The sequence below is a fragment of the Rattus norvegicus genome, chromosome 4, assembly GCF_021556685.1.
Source record: "Rattus norvegicus strain SHRSP/BbbUtx chromosome 4, alternate assembly SHRSP_T2T, whole genome shotgun sequence".
NCBI classification, from domain to species: domain Eukaryota; kingdom Metazoa; phylum Chordata; class Mammalia; order Rodentia; family Muridae; genus Rattus; species Rattus norvegicus.
In genome coordinates this window covers 137,712,655-137,731,860 of record NC_141537.1, presented here as the reverse complement: position 1 = coordinate 137,731,860, position 19,206 = coordinate 137,712,655, and the positions used below count along the sequence as shown (strand labels likewise).

The 19,206-nt window shown below is 39.8% G+C and overlaps 1 long non-coding RNA gene across 2 annotated transcripts in view; it reads left to right on the top strand.

Moving 5' to 3' along the window:
* LOC147995006 (uncharacterized) overlaps positions 1–19,206 on the top strand; it is a 77,293-nt gene that overhangs the window by 55,060 nt on the left and 3,027 nt on the right. For both annotated transcript variants that reach the window (XR_015686106.1, XR_015686104.1), the window contains 2 exons: positions 4,720–4,855; positions 4,957–5,358. This is a non-coding gene — a long non-coding RNA (uncharacterized LOC147995006). The remainder of the gene's footprint in view (positions 1–4,719; positions 4,856–4,956; positions 5,359–19,206) is intronic.

The following is a 19,206-nucleotide window of genomic DNA, read 5'->3' as shown; positions in this document are numbered from 1 at the left end:
TTCCTTTACTCACTCCCAATGCCTAACAGACATTTGTTATGATTTTTTCATTTACTAGAAATTTTTTCTCAGTTTTGAAAAAGATCAAAAAACTGTTGAGAGACTCATGCAGCTCCTCTGGCTATGACAAATATGTTTGCATCTCTGCTGGCCATGTCATACTCCACTTACTCTCATATTTTCTCTCCAGTCCTGTGTGTCAATATTAAAAGTGTCTCTAGTTAACTTATAAACCACAACTCTCTATCCTATGTCACTTCCACACCATCATATGCACATCAGGTTCACAGGAGTCACTTATCCATCCTGTTTCTCTCCTTTCATTGTTGTGCCATACATGAGCTACTTTCTGTCATGTGAACTTTTCAAATCAGAGTCAAACACCAGTCTATTGTGTTACCTTAAGTCCAGGAACCCATCATTTCAAAATTCCCTCTCTCTCTCTCTCTCTCCCTCCCTCCCTCCCTCCCTCCCTCCCTCTCTCTCTCCCTCCCTCTCTCCCTCTCTCTCTCCCTCTCTCTCTCTCCCTCCCTCCCTCCCTCTCTCCCTCTCTCTCTCCCTCCCTCTCTCCCTCTCTCTCTCCCTCTCTCTCTCTCCCTCCCTCCCTCCCTCTCTCCCTCTCTCTCTCCCTCCCTCCTTCCCTCCCTCTCTCCCTCTCTCTCTCCCTCCCTCTCTCTCTCCCTCCCTCTCTCTCTCTCTCCCCCCCCCTCTCTCTCTCTCTCTCTCTCTCTCTCCCTCCCCCCCCCTCTCTCTCTCTCTCTCTCTCTCTCTCTCTCTCTCTCTCTCTCTGTGTGTGTGTGTGTGTGTTGTTTGAACCCAGCATTTTGTATCTTCTAGCTTTTTACAATTAATATTGAATTTAGTTGTTTGTTTTAGAAGAAATGTGAAATCCCTTCCTGTTCTTCTCCTTAAGAAGGACAAGGGGACAGGACACTCGAAACTTTATGCTAAAAACTTTCTCTAGTTTTTAGCCCAATGTGGGTGAGCTGCTTCTGAGACTGTATAATGGAAATTATACTTTGGAATTTTAACCTTTCTTCTCAATTAGAATTCCAACTATCTTAATAAAAAATAAAAATAAAAACAAAAAACGAAAATAAAGCCCGTGTACTTTGATGATACTCTTTACTAATATGCACTGTGATAAACACATCAGTATTGATGACCTCACTTGAAGGTTATAGAATTCTTGGTAGGAGAGTTATCATAGCAGCTCATGTTATGCTAAACACAAAGAATCACAGAGAAATGATAGAGAAACATCCCCCTCCAAGGACACAAATTTAAAATTTCCACAACCATAAAAATCTGTGCAGGCAAACACCAAACACTCAAAAATTCAGGGGTATTTTACTCAAACCATAGTATTCCAAACTAAAATGCCAAAGGCTTATTGGAATATTATGATGTAAAATGTATGTAGCTCACTGCCTTCTAAAGTCATAACAGTTCCATCATTGTCTAAAAGTCGAAGATCAAATTGACGACTGTTGGAATTTCAAATCCTGAGCTTGGGGAGCTCAGAGATTGGTGGGGTTTCCTGCTCAGGGATTGGTGGCTTTTATCACCCCCTTTTCTCTACATTAGGCCCATGGGTTAGGGTGAGAAGCCCTTCTCAGCTGTAGCTGGCTTTTGTTGAGAAGCCATCTCTGTGGGTCTGCTTGATGGGGAGCAGACTGGAAAGGAGGTGCTGTCACTGTGGACAGCTCCTGTGGACAGATTCTGCAGTCTTGCATCACGAAGGCTGTAGGCTGACAGGAAAGGGGTTGCTACCTTGGATAGCTCTTGAGGGGCAGCTCTTGCTAAAGTAGGGAAGGAAGTGTGCAACCATGGACAGCTCCTGTGATGGCTGTAGGCTAAGGTGATGTTATTATGCAACTATTTTGATAGGAGAAGCGATTTTTCTACAGTTCTTACTGGGACAACTTACCAAGGCCGCTGGCTTGGGTGGCAACAAGTGGGCAGCTGCCACTTTGACAGCTTTTGCAGCACACCGTTTAGGGACTACAACAACCGCTAAGGAATTTTATTCACCATTTGCAGGCCATATGTCCATTCTCTGGGGATGGTTGCATTTAACAAATGTAGCTTCCTCTGGATGACTGTCCACATTCTGCCATCTCAAATCACTGCCCTATCTACTGTAGAGAAGGTTCAACCTTCACATCTCTTTCCTTCACTCTTTCAGGAACTACAATTCTATCACACATTGCCTTGTCTCCCAGAGTTTCTTTTGAAATCTGCTTGGATGTCTCTATGATCCTTTAAATCTTGCATTGTGCATTCATGCAAAATTGGCATAACATGGACAAAATCAAGGTGTGCAGACAGCCTGAATAGCAGCTGGGCTTTCCTTGAGCCATATCCAAATTGTCTTCTGAATGCCTAGGCACCTAATACGGTGACACAATTTTGGTGAAACATTTTCATGAGTAGCCCTACTGAGACCAGAGGTATTCTGTTCTCCTAGAATATTTGAAATTATTCTTGCTTTTCAAGCATGCGATCCTAGGATGGTTAGGCTCTGACTAGTGATTGGATTGTCCTTGAGGTATCTTGTCCTGATCCAAAATACTTGAATATACTTTTAATAATGATAGCTTCTTCAGAAACCATATCTTCCTTTGTCCACACTTAAAATGTTTTTTACAATGACCAAGAGGTGTATTTAAAAATAATACCTCCTCCTTTTAATTTTAACTATAATATTGCCTAAACCAGTTAGTATTAACCAAGTCACAGTCTGAATGATGCACTTCCCTGATTTTTTTCTCACCATTTGAGTAGGCTGTCACATTTAAAGCCAGCCTGTAACAAAATCCCAAGACATTAACAAATTATAGCCACAGTCTTTTCAGAATAGGACTTGAATGGCCTCTTGCTTGATTTCCAGTAAAGTCTTTCTACATATCTGAACCCTCTTCATTTATACTACCATTCTGTCTCACCAAAACATCACATTCATCTCTGCTTATAGCTTTTTAGAACTGTTTTTCATGTGAGCCAAATTCAGAGACTGCTTTGGCTCAGGGAACAATACCGGCAAACCCAAATATGCCAACTTTCTGTTGTGACTCTTTAGATCATTGCTTTGACTAAATATCTGGGACAATGTGAAGTGGGAAGGACTCATTTTTCTCACATTTTGGACTTTTTAGTTCATCACAGAAGGAAGCTGTATATAGTGACTCACATCATGACAAATGCAAAGCAGAAAGAAGCAGGTACCAGACGGGATCAAGAGAGGACATGGTCCTAAAGAACCTGCTTCTAGTGACCTTTTCTACAATGAAGCTCTACCTTCTAAAAGTTGCACCACAACCTCTCAGTAAGGAGCCAACTGTTCAGGACTAGTCTTTTCCCACATGATTTCATGGAAGATATTTTATATCTGAAGCATAACATGAGGATATGTTGAAAACATGTCTCATGTTAGTATTCCACATAAGCCTGGTGGAATGTTTATTGTGTTGATACATTAACATGAGCTGTTTGTGCTTACTGCGAAGTTGATACTACAAACAAGATTGACCCTCCTCCATTTCAGACCTTATTCTGGGAATGTCTCACAGTGTACTCCAAGGTCCCTTGACTAGGGGAGTGGGTGGGATTGCCTCCTAACTCAGTGTCAGACAGGTAAAAACAAAACAAACAAACAAAAACCAAGAATATAGTACAAGAATTAAAGGCATATTGTCTTGCAGAACATCTAGAAGATAAATTATTTCCAACAGAAACTACTGTCATTTATCCATATTTATAGATGTGCTTGCAGTAGAAAAAAACTGGAAGTTCATCCATGGGAATAATGCTTTATTGGGCATGGTAGCTGAGTGATTCAACTTCCCCTGTCAGTTTCTGCTGCATGTCTTGAATACCTGAGTTGTTAATGTTTTGTTGTCTGTCTGTCTGTCTCTTGCTAAATGCTCTTATGTTGGCTTACTATATATTTAATAAACACACTCATTCAAAACTGAATGTGTTAGTGTCATAGCTTATTCTATAAACAGTTCAGAAAAGAAAAAAACATAGTTAATTGGTGGGACATAAAAGGCACAGTATATGTTCTTTAATTTGACTTAAGAACTAAAGTTTAAGATTTCCACATGGTTCTTCAAAGATACAAAGACTTATCTTCAAAAATTTGTTAATAAATTTAAATGTTTATTTTTTAGTAACACAAATAAGAGAACTGAAATTTTTTAAACATCGCTGAAGAGAAACACAGACTGATTCTTAACTAGAGAGGTTAGAGATTACAAAATAAATGCTTTTAGAAACCTGAACTAAAGTTCACCATTGATTGACAGAAAGAGAACAAATATCCCATTAAAGACCAAGAAGTGGCTATGATCACTGTTTACCAGCAGGCACTGACCACACAAACGATTGGGTCTGCTAGGAAGAAAACAGCAATAGATTTGTAGAACAACAGATCAACTAAGCTTAAATCCTCTGTCCTTGAAGTCTTCCTGATACAACTGACATTCTAAGGAAAGACAGTTTCAGCTCAGCTCCCACTCCTTTTCATCCCAGAAGTCTTTTGTTCCTTAATCCACTCTCTGGGCCAAAGGACCAAGTTTCCAAAGTGGGTCTTCAGGGTCTGGGGAGGTATCTTTGAGAAATGGCCACAGGGCAGAAGCTGCTCTTCTCATCTAATTTAAGTATGTTTATTGGAAGAGAAATAGAGTAAGGGCTATGGGGTCTTCATATCCACAGAAGAGCCGTCAAAGAGGGTGTCTGGAGAGAGGCAGAGTGTCCGAGTCAGATGTTTGATCAGCGGGATTGCTGCATAATGAGGTTGCACATTCAACTCCTCTGAATCTGATGTATGTAGCTGGAGACCGATATGATGGTAAGGCTTTGACTTCTTTTTGAAAAATTTAAGTGATAAAATGACTATTTTAGGTACTGAAAGTCATAGTCTTTTTTCCCCCCTTCGATACCGATTTCCAGCTGAAATAGCTCATCATCATGATAAGCACAGAATGTGTACTACAGACAACTTCCTGGGCCATCTGCGAGAGGACCACGCACAGTAGGAGGGCATGACGGCTACAATATGCCCCACCGCTTAATAAAAACCAGCTAAGAACAGCTGTTTGCAGAAGTGCTCCAGTCCCTTCTAATTTATCTATTATTTTACATGCCAATGTGTTGTCGGAGTCCTATCAGTTTCTCTTTACATGAAAGGAATTTCACATAAGCCCTCCTGAGAGAAGTAAACTCCTCGGGCTACCTTGCAAAAGACTCCAATTAAGATCTTTTTCATAGAAGCTGACATCCCAGGATGCCAAGACTGACTTTGGTCTTTGTCCCTCCTGTCACATGGCTGAGTGCAGCAAAACTTCTGCTGAGGTAAGGCTCAGGTTGACAGCCAAGTAGCTGAATGTTCATGTGTTATATATACACACCTACTAAACATACTCTGTACTCATTTGACCTCTCCTGGTCTTCCTGAATGGTCTCACCCTCTCAGCTACAATCAGCATCTTTTGAATTTGCTCTTAGAAATGAAAGTGGCTCCCAGAATGTCTTAACATTGGAAAGTCTTTACTTCCAAGTCCAAAAGATGCATGTTCAAGGTGTTCTGTTAACAGGTAGAGTAAACAGGTAAAGGGATTAATAGTGACTATTTCAGCAATTTGGTTAATAGTGAATTATACTTTAAGGTTTCTGAAGAATTAAATAACATTGTACTCTTACGTGTTTGTATATTGATAATATCTTTTATATAGAAGTTGCTTTTGCCATATTATACCTATGATGTTATGACAAACTAGTAAGAGATGAAATAAATAGCTTGAAGTCCAGCATTATGATTGGTTCAAGAATACTTAGCCTAAATGGAATAGCAAGTGAACTGTTGCAGTAAAAAATAAAAAAAATGGGTGGAAAAGTTCCCCATGGTGTTTCCTGCTCTCACTAGTTCCAGCTCCAGTGGACCATTGGAACTAGAGCTAATTTATATCAAAGCTTCATGCTTCCCCCATCTACTTTCTAACAGGGCAGTCAGCAAGCCATTCCAGTGCGGCACCCTGACAGGCTGCGTTGCACTCACAGCTCTCTTAGTGGATTGCCACCATGCCAGGCATACACATCCCAATTTCATAGCAGACCTGGTGTATCCCACCACCATATGCTCTCTTGAACTCAATTAAGTTGCCACCTGAAAGAACACACCACATAATGTCCTCTGATCCAATTGATAAGATATAATTGATAAGATATAATTGATGAGCTATAATAGAAAACACAAAATCCTGTACACACCCATCCCTTGAGAATAGTCATAACAACCTGTAATGCACTCTCTGTATGCACAGAGAAGAATCTTAACATCTCCCGCCATGTTCTCCCAGCTCCTCTACCTTGCTTCGACCCCTTCTCTCCTGCTTCTTCCTCCTTTCTAAAACCTCTGTCCCCGCCTCCCTTCCTTCTTGTTCAATGACAGGCCTATTTCTATCCTGTGTCTGTCTTCACCTGTGTAATGACATCAACCTACAATGAGCTTATTGATTCCAGGGTATGTCAAAACTCAGGATACATTGCCCAATGTCAAAGTCACCTGTTTCCAACGTTATGTTTGTAGGTGTTTATCTTTAGATCTGCTTGAAAAAAAAAGAGATATTTGGGGAAGAATGTACAAAGCATGACTAGGAATTCGTAATGTTTCTATCAGTAATCCATTTTTCCCACATAAAATGAACCTGAAAAATATCCATACTGCTATAATTTCATCTGATACAGTCTTAATACAACAAAATAGATTTTTTTCTAGTATTTGGCTCTTGCCATGTTACATAGATTTAATGATCATAAGCATAAAAGAGACAAAAGAAAGATATGGAGGGAGAAAGAGAAGAGAGCTGTGGGAGGGAAGAGAGAGAAAAAGAGAAAGAGAGAAAGAGAAAAAGAGAGATCTTTCTCAAAATTCATGCTAAAATTTAATTCCTATTGTGGTTATAGTTTTTTTTTATTAAAAAGGTTTTTTTTTGTTTTTTTTGTTTTGTTTTGTTTTTATTAACTTGAGTATTTCTTATATACATTTCGAGTGTTATTCCCTTTCCCGGTTTCCGGGCAAACATCCCCCTCCCCCTTCCCCTTCCCTTTGGGTGTCCCCTCCCAACCCTCCCCCGCATTGCCGCCCTCCCCCCAACAGTCTAGTTCACTGGGTGTTCAGTCTTAGCAGGACCCAGGGCTTCCCCTTCCACTGGTGCTCTTACTAGGTAGGATATTCATTGCTATCTATGAGGTCAGAGTCCAGGGTCAGACCATGTATAGTCTTTAGGTATTGGCTTAGTCCCTGGAAGCTTTGGTTGCTTGGCATTGTTGTATATATGGGGTCTCGAGCCCCTTCAAGCTCTTCCAGTTCTTTCTCTGATTGCTTCAACGGGGGTCCTATTCTCAGTTCAGTAGTTTGCTGCAGGCATTCGCCTCTGTATTTGCTGTATTCTGGCTGTGTCTCTCAGGAGCGATCTACATCCGGCTCCTGTCGGTCTGCACTTCTTTGCTTCATCCATCTTGTCTAATTGGGTGGCTGTATATGTATGGGCCACATGTGGGGCAGGCTCTGAATGGGTGTTCCTTCAGTCTCTGTTTTAATCTTTGCCTCTCTCTTCCCTGCCAAGGGTATTCTTGTTCCCCTTTTAAAGAAGGAGTAAAGCATTCACATTTTGAACATCTGTCTTGAGTTTCATTTGTTCTAGGCACCTAGGGTAATTCAAGCATTTGGGCTAATAGCCACTTATCAATGAGTGCATACCATGTATGTCTTTCTGTGATTGGGTTAGCTCACTCAGGATGATATTTTCCAGTTCCAACCATTTGCCTACGAATTTCATAAAGTCGTTGTTTTTGATAGCTGAGTAATATTCCATTGTGTAGATGTACCACATTTTCTGTATCCATTCCTCTGTTGAAGGGCATCTGGGTTCTTTCCAGCTTCTGGCTATTATAAATAAAGCTGCGATGAACATAGTGGAGCACGTGTCTTTTTTACATGTTGGGGCATCTTTTGGGTATATGCCCAAGAGAGGTATAGCAGGATCCTCAGGCAGTTCAATGTCCAATTTTCTGAGGAACCTCCAGACTGATTTCCAGAATGGTTGTACCAGTCTGCAACCCCACCAACAATGGAGGAGTGTTCCTCTTTCTCCGCATCCTCGCCAGCATCTGTTGTCCGCTGAGTTTTTAATCTTAGCCATTCTCACTGGTGTGAGGTGAAATCTCAGGGTTGTTTGGATTTGCATTTGCCTTATGACTAAAGATGTTGAACATTTCTTTAGGTGTTTCTCAGACATTCGGCATTCCTCAGCTGTGAATTCTTTGTTTAGCTCTGAACCCCATTTTTTAATAGGGTTATTTGTTTCCCTGCGGTCTAACTTCTTGAGTTCTTTGTATATTTTGGATATAAGGCCTCTATCTGTTGTAGGATTGGTAAAGATCTTTTCCCAATCTGTTGGTTGCCGTTTTGTCCTAACCACCGTGTCCTTTGCCTTACAGAAGCTTTGCAGTTTTATGAGATCCCATTTGTCGATTCTTGATCTTAGAGCATAAGCCATTGGTGTTTTGTTCAGGAAATTTTTTCCAGTGCCCATGTGTTCCAGATGCTTCCCTAGTTTTTCTTCTATTAGTTTGAGTGTGTCTGGTTTGATGTGGAGGTCCTTGATCCACTTGGACTTAAGCTTTGTACAGGGTGATAAGCATGGATCGATCTGCATTCTTCTACATGTTGCCCTCCAGTTGAACCAGCACCATTTGCTGAAAATGCTATCTTTTTTCCATTGGATGGTTTTGGCTCCTTTGTCAAAAATCAAGTGACCATAGGTGTGTGGGTTCATTTCTGGGTCTTCAATTCTATTCCATTGGTCTATCTGTCTGTCTCTATACCAATACCATGCAGTTTTTATCACTATTGCTCTGTAATACTGCTTGAGTTCAGGGATAGTGATTCCCCCTGATGTCCTTTTATTGTTGAGGATAGCTTTAGCTATCCTGGGTTTTTTGTTATTCCAGATGAATTTGCAAATTGTTCTGTCTAACTCTTTGAAGAATTGGATTGGTATTGTGATGGGGATTGCATTGAATCTGTAGATTGCTTTTGGTAAAATGGCCATTTTTACTATATTAATCCTGCCAATCCATGAGCATGGGAGATCTTTCCATCTTCTGAGGTCTTCTTCAATTTCTTTCTTCAGTGTCTTGAAGTTCTTATTGTACAGATCTTTTACTTGCTTGGTTAAAGTCACACCGAGGTACTTTATATTATTTGGGTCTATTATGAAGGGTGTCGTTTCCCTAATTTCTTTCTCCGCTTGTTTCTCTTTTGTGTAGAGGAAGGCTACTGATTTATTTGAGGTAATTTTATACCCAGCCACTTTGCTGAAGTTGTTTATCAGCTTTAGTAGTTCTCTGGTGGAACTTTTGGGATCACTTAAATAAACTATCATATAATCTGCAAGTAGTGATATTTTGACTTCTTCTTTTCTGATCTGTATCCCCTTGACCTCCTTTTGTTGTCTGATTGCTCTGGCTAGAACTTCAAGAACTATATTGAATAAGTAGGGAGAGAGTGGGCAGCCTTGTCTAGTCCCTGATTTTAGTGGGATTGCTTCAAGTTTCTCTCCATTTAGTTTAATGTTAGCAACTGGTTTGCTGTATATGGCTTTTACTATGTTTAGGTATGGGCCTTGAATTCCTATTCATTTCAGGACTTTTATCATGAAGGGGTGTTGAATTTTGTCAAATGCTTTCTCAGCGTCTAATGAAATCATCATGTGGTTTTGTTCTTTCAGTTTGTTTATATAATGGATCACGTTGATGGTTTTCTGTATATTAATCCATCCCTGCATGCCTGGGATGAAGCCTACTTGATCATGGTGGATGATTGTTTTGATGTGCTCTTGGATTCGGTTTGCCATAATTTTATTGAGTATTTTTGCGTCAATATTCATAAGGTAAATTGGTCTGAAGTTCTCTTTCTTTGTTGGATCTTTGTGTGGTTTAGGTATAAGAGTAATTGTGGCTTCATAGAAGGAATTCGGGAGTGATCCATCTGTTTCAATTTTGTGGAATAGTTTGGATAATATTGGTATGAGGTCTTCTATGCAGGTTTGATAGAATTCTGCAGGAAACCCATCTGGACCTGGGCTCTTTTTGGTTGGGAGACCTTTAATGACTGCTTCTATTTCCTTAGGAGTTATGGTGTTGTTTAACTGGTTTATCTGTTCCTGATTTAACTTCGGTACCTGGTATCCATCTAGGAAATTGTCCATTTCCTGAAGATTTTCAAGTTTTGTTGAATATAGGCTTTTATAGTAAGATCTGATGATTTTTTGAATTTCCTCTGAATCTGTAGTTATGTCTCCCTTTTCATTTCTGATTTTGTTAATTTGGACACACTCTCTGTGTCCTCTCATTAGTCTGGCTAAGGGTTTATCTATCTTGTTGATTTTCTCAAAGAACCAACTTTTGGTTCTGTTGATTCTTTCTATGGTCCTTTTTGTTTCTACTTGGTTGATTTCAGCTCTGAGTTTGATTATTTCCTGCCTTCTACCCCTCCTGGGTATATTTGCTTCTTTTTGTTCTAGAGCTTTTAGGTGTGCTGTCAAGCTGCTGACATATGCTCTTTCCTGTTTCCTTCTGCAGGCACTCAGCGCTATGAGTTTTCCTCTTAGCACAGCTTTCATTGTGTCCCATAAGTTTGGGTATGTTGTACCTTCATTTTCATTAAATTCTAAAAAGTTTTTAATTTCTTTCTTTATTTCTTCCTTGACCAGGTTATCATTGAGTAGAGCATTGTTCAATTCCTACGTATATGTGGGCATTCTTCCCTTATTGTTATTGAAGACCAGTTTTAGGCCGTGGTGGTCTGTTAGCACGCATGGGATTATTTCTATCTTTATGTACCTGTTGAGGCCCATTTTTTGACCAATTATATGGTCAATTTTGGAGAAAGTACCATGAGGAGCTGAGAAGAAGGTATATCCTTTTGCTTTAGGACAGAATGTTCTATAAATATCCGTTAAGTCCATTTGGTTCATGACTTCTCTTAGTCTGTCTACGTCTCTGTTTATTTCTGTTTCCATGATCTGTCCATTGATGAGAGTGGGGTGTTGAAATCTCCTACTATTATTGTGTGAGGTGCAATGTGTGTTTTGAGCTTTAGTAAGGTTTCTTTTACTTATGTAGGTGCCATTGTATTTGGGGCATAGATATTTAGGATTGAGAGTTCATCTTGGTGGATTTTTCCTTTGATGAATATGAAGTGTCCTTCCTTATCTTTTTTGATGACTTTTAGTTGAAAATTGATTTTATTTGATATTAGAATGGCTACTCCAGCTTGCTTTATCAGACCCTTTGCTTGGAAAGTTGTTTTCCAGCCTTTCACTCTGAGGGAGTGTCTGTCTTTGTCTCTGAGGTGTGTTTCCTGTAGGCAGCAGAATGCAGGGTCCTCGTTGCGTATCCAGTTTGTTAATCTATGTCTTTTTATTGGGGAGTTGAGGCCATTGATGTTGAGTAATATTAAGGAATAGTGATTATTGCTTCCCTTTATATCCATATTTGGATGTGAGGTTATGTTTGTGTGCTTTTCTTCCCTTTGTTTTGTTGCCGAGCCGATTAGTTTCTTGCTTCTTCTAGGGTATAGCTTGCCTCCTTATGTTGGGCTTTACCATTTATTATCCTTTGTAGTGCTGGATTTGTAGAAAGATATTGTGTAAATTTGGTTTTGTCATGGAATATCTTGGTTTCTCCATCTATGTTAATTGAGAGTTTTGCAGGTTACAGTAACCTGAGCTGGCATTTGTGTTCTCTTAGGGTCTGTATGACAACAGTCCAGGATCTTCTGGCCTTCATAGACTCTGGCAAAAAATCTGGTGTGATTCTGATAGGTCTGCCTTTATATGTTACTTGACCTTTTTCCCTTACTGCTTTTAATATTCTTTCTTTATTTTGTGCGTTTGGTGTTTTGACTATTATGTGACAGGAGGTGTTTCTTTTCTGGTCTAATCTATTTGGAGTTCTGTAGGCTTCTTGTAGGCCTATGGGTATTGTGCGTTTGGTGTTTTGACTATTATGTGACAGGAGGTGTTTCTTTTCTGGTCTAATCTATTTGGAGTTCTGTAGGCTTCTTGTAGGCCTATGGGTATCTCTTTTTTTAGGTTAGGGAAGTTTTCTTCTATGATTTTGTTGAAGATATTTACTAGTCCTTTGAGCTGGGAATCTTCACTCTCTTCTATACATATTATCCTTAGGTTTGATCTTCTCATTGAGTCCTGGATTTCCTGTATGTTTTGGACCAGTAGCTTTTTCTGCTTTACATTATCTTTGACAGTTGAGTCAATGATTTCTATGGAATCTTCTGCTCCTGAGATTCTCTCTTCCATCTCTTGTATTCTGTTGGTGAAGCTTGTATCTACAGCTCCTTGTCTCTTCTTTTGGTTTTCTATACCCAGGGTTGTTTCCATGTGTTCTTTCTTGATTGCTTCTATTTCCATTTTTAATTCCTTCAACTGTTTCATTGTGTTTTCCTGGAATTCTTTCAGGGATTTTTGCGATTCCTCTCTGTAGGCTTATACTTGTTTATTAATGTTTTCCTGTCTTTCTCTAAGGGAGTTCTTCACGTCTTTCTTGAGGTCTTCCAGCATCATGATCAAATATGATTTTGAAACTAGATCTTGCTTTTCTGGTGTGTTTGCATATTCCATGTTTGTTTTGGTGGGAGAATTGGGCTCCGATGATGCCAAGTAGTTGGTTTCTGTTGCTTGGGTTCCTGTGCTTGCCTTTCGCCATCAGATTATCTCTAGTGTTACTTTGTTCTGCTATTTCTGACAGTGGCTAGACTGTCCTATAAGCGTGTGTGTCAGGAGTGCTGTAGACCTGTTTTCCTGTTATCTTTCAGCCAGTTATGGGGACAGAGTGTTCTGCTTTCGGGCGTGTAGTTTTTCCTGTCTACAGGTCTTCAGCTGTTCCTGTGGGCCTGTGTCTTGAGTTCACCAGGCAGGTCACTTGCAGCAGAAAAGTTGGTCTTACCTGTGGTCCCGAGGCTCAAGTTCGCTCGTGGGGTGCTGCCCACGAGCTCTCTGCGGCAGCAGCAACCAGGAAGATCTGTGCTGCCGTTTCCAGGAGCTTCAGTGCACCAGGGTTCCAGATGGCATTTGGTGTTTTCCTCTGGAATCAGTAATGTGTGCAGTGTGCAGTCTCTTCTGGTTTCCCAGGCGTGTCTGCCTCTCTGAAGGTTTAGCTCTCCCTCCCACGGGATTTGGGTGCAGAGAACTGTTTATCTGGTCTGTTCCTTCAGGTTCTGGTAGTGTCTCAGGCGCAGGGGTCCTGCCGCTCCTGGGCCCTCCCCCACGGGAACCCAGAGGACTTATTCAGTTTCCTCTTGGGCCAGGGATGTGGGTAGGGGTGGGCAGTGTTGGTGGTCTCTTCCGCTCTGCAGCCTCAGGAGTGCCCACTTGACCAGGCGGTGAGGTCTCTCTCCCATGGGGTCTGGGAGCAGAGAGCTGTTGCGGGCCGGGATCCGCGGGTGTGGGACTCCCAGTAAACACAGGAAGTGCCTGGTCCTAGAGGAATTTTGCCTCTGTGTGTCCCGAGTTCACCAGGCAGGTCTCTTGTAGCAGAAAAGTTGGTCTTACCTGTGGTCCCGAGGCTCAAGTTCGCTCGCGGGGTGCTGCCCACGAGCTCTCTGCGGCGGCAGCAACCAGGAAGTGGTTATAGTTTTTAAGAGATTAGAACCTTCAGAAGATGATTAGATATAGAGAAAGTCACTCTTCTGAGCTAATTGTATGCTTATGCATATAAAATAGCCAAGAAACATCCCGTTCTGTTCCTTCATCCAGTTAAGGAACCAGTAATGAGGTTCCATCTTGGATATGGGTACTGGAACCTCAAGACCCGAGATACTGACTTCTTGATATGGGACTAAAACTGCAAGATATGTAAAATTTAGCTTCCTGTTTTAACAGAACATAGGGGAAAAAAGCTACAATACATATTTAAGGTCATTTATTCACATAGCTAGTGAAGGTGATGCTGGGAGTTAAATTCAGGATCCTCTGATGTTTAAAAGCCACAATTATCATGTCAAACACAGAAAATATGAAACACAGAATTTATGCGTACATGGCAGGCATCACTGGTTAATTCTGAGACTCACTCTCTTTTGGTCCTCTTTGAATGTGACTTTCCTTTAAAACAGCTCTCCAAAGAGCCACGATGAATGGATGATAGAGTTAGATAAAAAATTACTGACCTTAGTTTTTTCATAATACTGACCTTAAAACAATGTTTTTTTTTAAAAATCAAGATATACTTTGTAAAAAGAGAAATATTTAACTGATGATTAGAATCCTGTCATTATTTATACGACAAAATACTGTATGTGCAGGATAATGTGTGTTTCACTAAGGGCTCAAAAAAGGGTTAGGAAACCATTGAGTGTTTTTATGTGTCCTGTGATTTTATTAATTCTTACATAGAAATGAGGAATTCTATGAAGGAGAAAGAATTAAAAACAAGCATGTCAACACACAAACACACTCACAGACACATAATCACACACACTTACACGCACACACACATGCACACGCATACAGGCACAGGCACATGCACACAGACCACTTTGCGATAGTGGGATGATGAATGTTATGACCATCTTGCCAGAGCCTTTCAGAAAACATAAGGGCTACAATTTCATTCCTTATAGAAAGCTGCCGTCTCTTCCATTGTTGTTTTCTTAACTTGTTTGCATTACACTAGAAAGATAAAGAATAAACCATTTAAAAGAAGTCAACAAATGCATTAGAATTAGATCAGTACACAGGATATGCTGTTTGTTTCAATTTCTATGATTCCTAGATTTTTTGAAAGTCTCCTGGTAATTTTGATCTATGTATTGATGATTTCACTGTGTGTGCTTAGGAAGGACCCAAACTATTAATCTGTCTCACTTTTAGTGGCAGAGTAGAACTTGAGCCCTCTGCTGGAATTCCAACTCAATAACTTCTGCTTCTAAACAATCTTACTATAAGGGATGGGACAGAAGAAGTTCAGACCTAATGAGACTTTACAAACTGCTACAGTGCAAACCATGAGGATTTTTTCTTTTCAGTTCTACTTGCTTTCATTTAATAATTACAATATTCAACTCTGCCTTTTCCCACACGGTCATTACCACACTTAACTTTACTTGTCCTGACTGTGCAGAATGCTAAAGATCTGTTAAAAAATAATGTTTAGTGCCGATTGAGGGTGTTTCTAGATGAGTTTCATCTTTGGCTTGGTAAACAGAAAGTTTACCAAGGAGAATTTCCCTCTTCAGTTAGGGAATATTGCCCAATATGTTAAGGCTTCAGTAGACTGACCTTCTAGCTAAGTCTGTGAGTCTGAGACTCACACTTAGTCTTCGACACTTGGCTGGCCTGGTTTTCACAGTTTAGACACAAATTATAATTCTACTCTTGTCTTAGATTTCTGACTGAAGATCTTAAACTTCTCATCCTCAGTAATTATTAGCAAATTAATATATGTATATATATGCACTAGAATTAGACATCAATACATAGGATATGCTGTTTGTTTAAATTGTCATGACTCGTAGATTATTTGAAAGTCTCCAGGTAATTATGATTGATGTCTCGATGATTTCACGGAGTAAAGAAATATTAACTGATTTCTCTAGATGGTGTATGTCTGATTTCTCTTGATAAGAAGAATAATGCAATATTGATTATAGTTTCCACATCTTTCAATGGTTTTAAAATGTTAAATCATATTTTAAAGCCTATTTTGTTCCTTGTTATTTTAATTGTAACATTATTGTTAATTTCTCTTTATAAACCTGAAAGCTAGAAAATAATATCAAATTTAAAATCTTTAGTAATTCATTGGACGTTTAGTAATTGGGAAAGTCAGAGTGTGGGAACAGGATCGAGAATGGGGGGCAGCGGGGCTCATAGGCAACAGAGTAACATGAAATCCCTGGAAATCTGTTTATACCCAAGTCTATAACTTATATATAGCAAGGCCAATCCCCTGAATCCTTGACCAATTTTATCACACCACATTGTCAACATGCTCCAGTGAAAGTCCTGCCTAATGAGAAAACTCAGATAAGTGAAAGGGGGAAAAATCATCACATATGAGACTTCTCTGAAGACAAGGTAAGTGGCCATCACCCTGACCTGGGTTCATTTTTTTGCTATGTCATTGGTGTGTTGAGAGCCATCTTTGATCTAATGCTTTGTGTGACTTATCAGGAGTTGCAGGAACTTGTGGTGACATGTTCACCATCCCACTTTCTCCTTGACAACATTGACTTCCACATCCCCTATATCAGAGGGTTAAATCTGAAGTATCAGATGTATCATCAGATCTTCTATACTACCACCCATAATGCCTAGGGAACATCATGGAAGAGAAAGAAGAATAAATATAAGATCCAGAGGAGTGCTGTGAAACATTGCATGGCTGTTCCTATCATGAACATGCAGTAACTATGCATACACAGGATTGATCCCTTCAATATTCCCCCATGTATGCGAACAGTTCTCGTGAGACTCCATCACTCCCTGAAAGACTATGGCTGCTGATAGGGGTATCTTTTTGTTGTTTCTTTAGTGATGTAGTCATTGGTAAGTTGTTAATTCCATAGTAAGCATCTCCTTATCCAGGCTGATCTAAGAAGCCTTAATTAACTTTGGTGGAAGAGAGAGAGAGAGAGAGAGAGAGAGAGAGAGAGAGAGAGAGAGAGAGGGAGAGAGAGAGAGAGAAGAGAGAGAGAGAGGGGGGGGAGGGAGGGAGGAGGAGGAGGAAGAAGAAGAAGGGGAAGGAGAAGGAGGAGGAGGAGGAGGAGGAGGAGGAGGAGGAGAAGGAGAAGGAGAAGGAGAAGGAGAAGGAGAAGGAGAAGGAGAAGGAGGAGAAGAAGAAGAAGAAGAAGAAGAAGAAGAAGAAGAAGAAGAAGAAGAAGAAGAAGAAGAAGAAGAAGAAGAGAAGGAGAAAAGAGGAAAACTAGGAGGATCCTGGTTGATAAGAAAGGGTTCAATATCAACCTCTCAACCAATAACTAAGAAAAAAATTAGAGATTCCCATTTTGCTTCCATCACTATATCCAAGCAATGTGACTATATCCAAGATTCTTTTGCTGGTTCATTTTATAAAATAAAATAACAATAGTATGGAATTTTTTATCCTAGTGTTCTAGCAAAGATTCTTATTTCTAAATAATAATAAATAATAAATATAATAGAACAGATGCAAAAATGAGGTTTATGTTTCCAAACAGTAGAGAGATATTCTAGGGTTTGCAGCTACAGTACAGAGTGATGAGACAGCATAGTGCCTTGGGAAACCGTTAAAATCATTTTAAACCTTAGCTTCTTATATTAAATGCAGAATTGAATAAATAAGACATTTATTTGTATGGTGAGTAAAATAGGCTTCAGTAAATTCTTCAGTCTAGGCTATTTGATTCAACAATACCAAAAGGGGTAAAGACTATTTTGAACTTTCACTAGAAAACACACATATGAACATGAATGTGAGGCTTATATATAATGTCACAGTTTTGATTTCTGGACTAACTCAAATCCAGGGTCTGTTTTCTGTGGCAGTTTATCCCTATAGAAATGTCATCTCCACCATAGGCCTTCCTTTAAAAGAATGATGCCAATGACATCATTATAATGTGTATTTTTTTCTTGCATATCAATTTAGAGGGATGGTAGGAAGTGAGTAGTCTGAAATCTCTTCCTGAATTTATCTTGGAAGTTTTTATATACTGGGATTCCTGTGGGCCAAGAAGCTTTCGTTGGTTGTTTCCATTTCTGTTGCAAGCAGAAAATACGAGCAATCAGGTGACCATTCTTTTGGCCAATCCTAAATATTAGCAAGACTTTAAAGAAAATATTTTCCACTTCTGAAAGATCTAATTGTCCACTGCCTTTTACTTTTAATTCTATTGCCATAGTGCTTACACATCTTGGGTATGAACTTACCACATCTATAACCACGACTGTAAATTATTCAAATAATACAGCAACCCCCGAGAAATGAGAAGTTACTCTTCCCTTCAGATGAATTTTGTTTACAGGAGAAAGTACTAATGTAGACGTTTTTGTCTGGAGAGCTACCTGTTTTGTCCAGAGCTCTGCCCTGGTATACACTCATGATGACTGGTTGCTCATTTCATCATGCACACTAGGTGTCCCCACAGCTCCACACATCCTACCTTTTCTTACAAGGGAGAATGTGGAATATCCTGGGGAAAAATAATTTATAAGGGATTTACAGTAATCTGCTGTGGGCAAGCACTTTAAAAGCTGCAAGAGAGATAGGAAACAGCAGACAGGAGTGACTCGGGCACCAAGTCAGGGTATTGGAGGATTTAGGAAAGTTCTATATTGTTTGTTTATTCTAGTGCAACGGGACTCTCTGCTGGGCTTTGGAGGGAAATATGAGCAAAAGTTAGCTTTCTGCTTCTAAGCCAAAATAGATGCTGAGCGATTTTCAAACTCTTGCACAGCTCCTCAGACGGCTGAGGTTACCTCATATACATTGGGCAAATTTAAAGTAATTAGCCAGTGACATAGACCAAAATTTTCTTGCCTAGTACCACGGGGAGTTAAAAAAAACATATCAATAAATATCTATCAAATGTTGAAATTTTCTGTTATTGTAGAGTCTGCTGTGCTCCTGTGACCTCAGGACTTGGGAGGGGTTGTTGAAAGTCTTAAGACAGCTTCGAGCAAACATTGGACCCCGTCTTAGGATAAAAAAAATGAAAATTTGCAACTTATCATGCTAAGATGTTTATCCCAGAAATTACAAAACAATAAAACTGCACAAATGTTTTCATTCTGATGGTCAGCTTGGTAGGTCTTTTTCAAAAAAAGAATTACCAAGGAATTGATGAAAAACAGTTATACTTAATACTTGTTCTCCTGCTTCTGGAATATCCTTGGCTTTAGCAGTTTTTTATACAGATCCATTTTTACAGGTCACTGAATCCTCAGGTGTATTTTCCTGGCTGGCTGCAGCAACTAGAAGCTTATTAAGAATGAAATGTCTCATGCTGTCCCTTGGTTCTTCAAAGGAGATAGGACCCATAATGTATCTTAACAAGCCTGCCAGGTGATAAGGTCGCCTAGTGATGTTTCAGAATGTTAAGACGGGTGGAAGCATTCACATGAAAATGTTTCATGT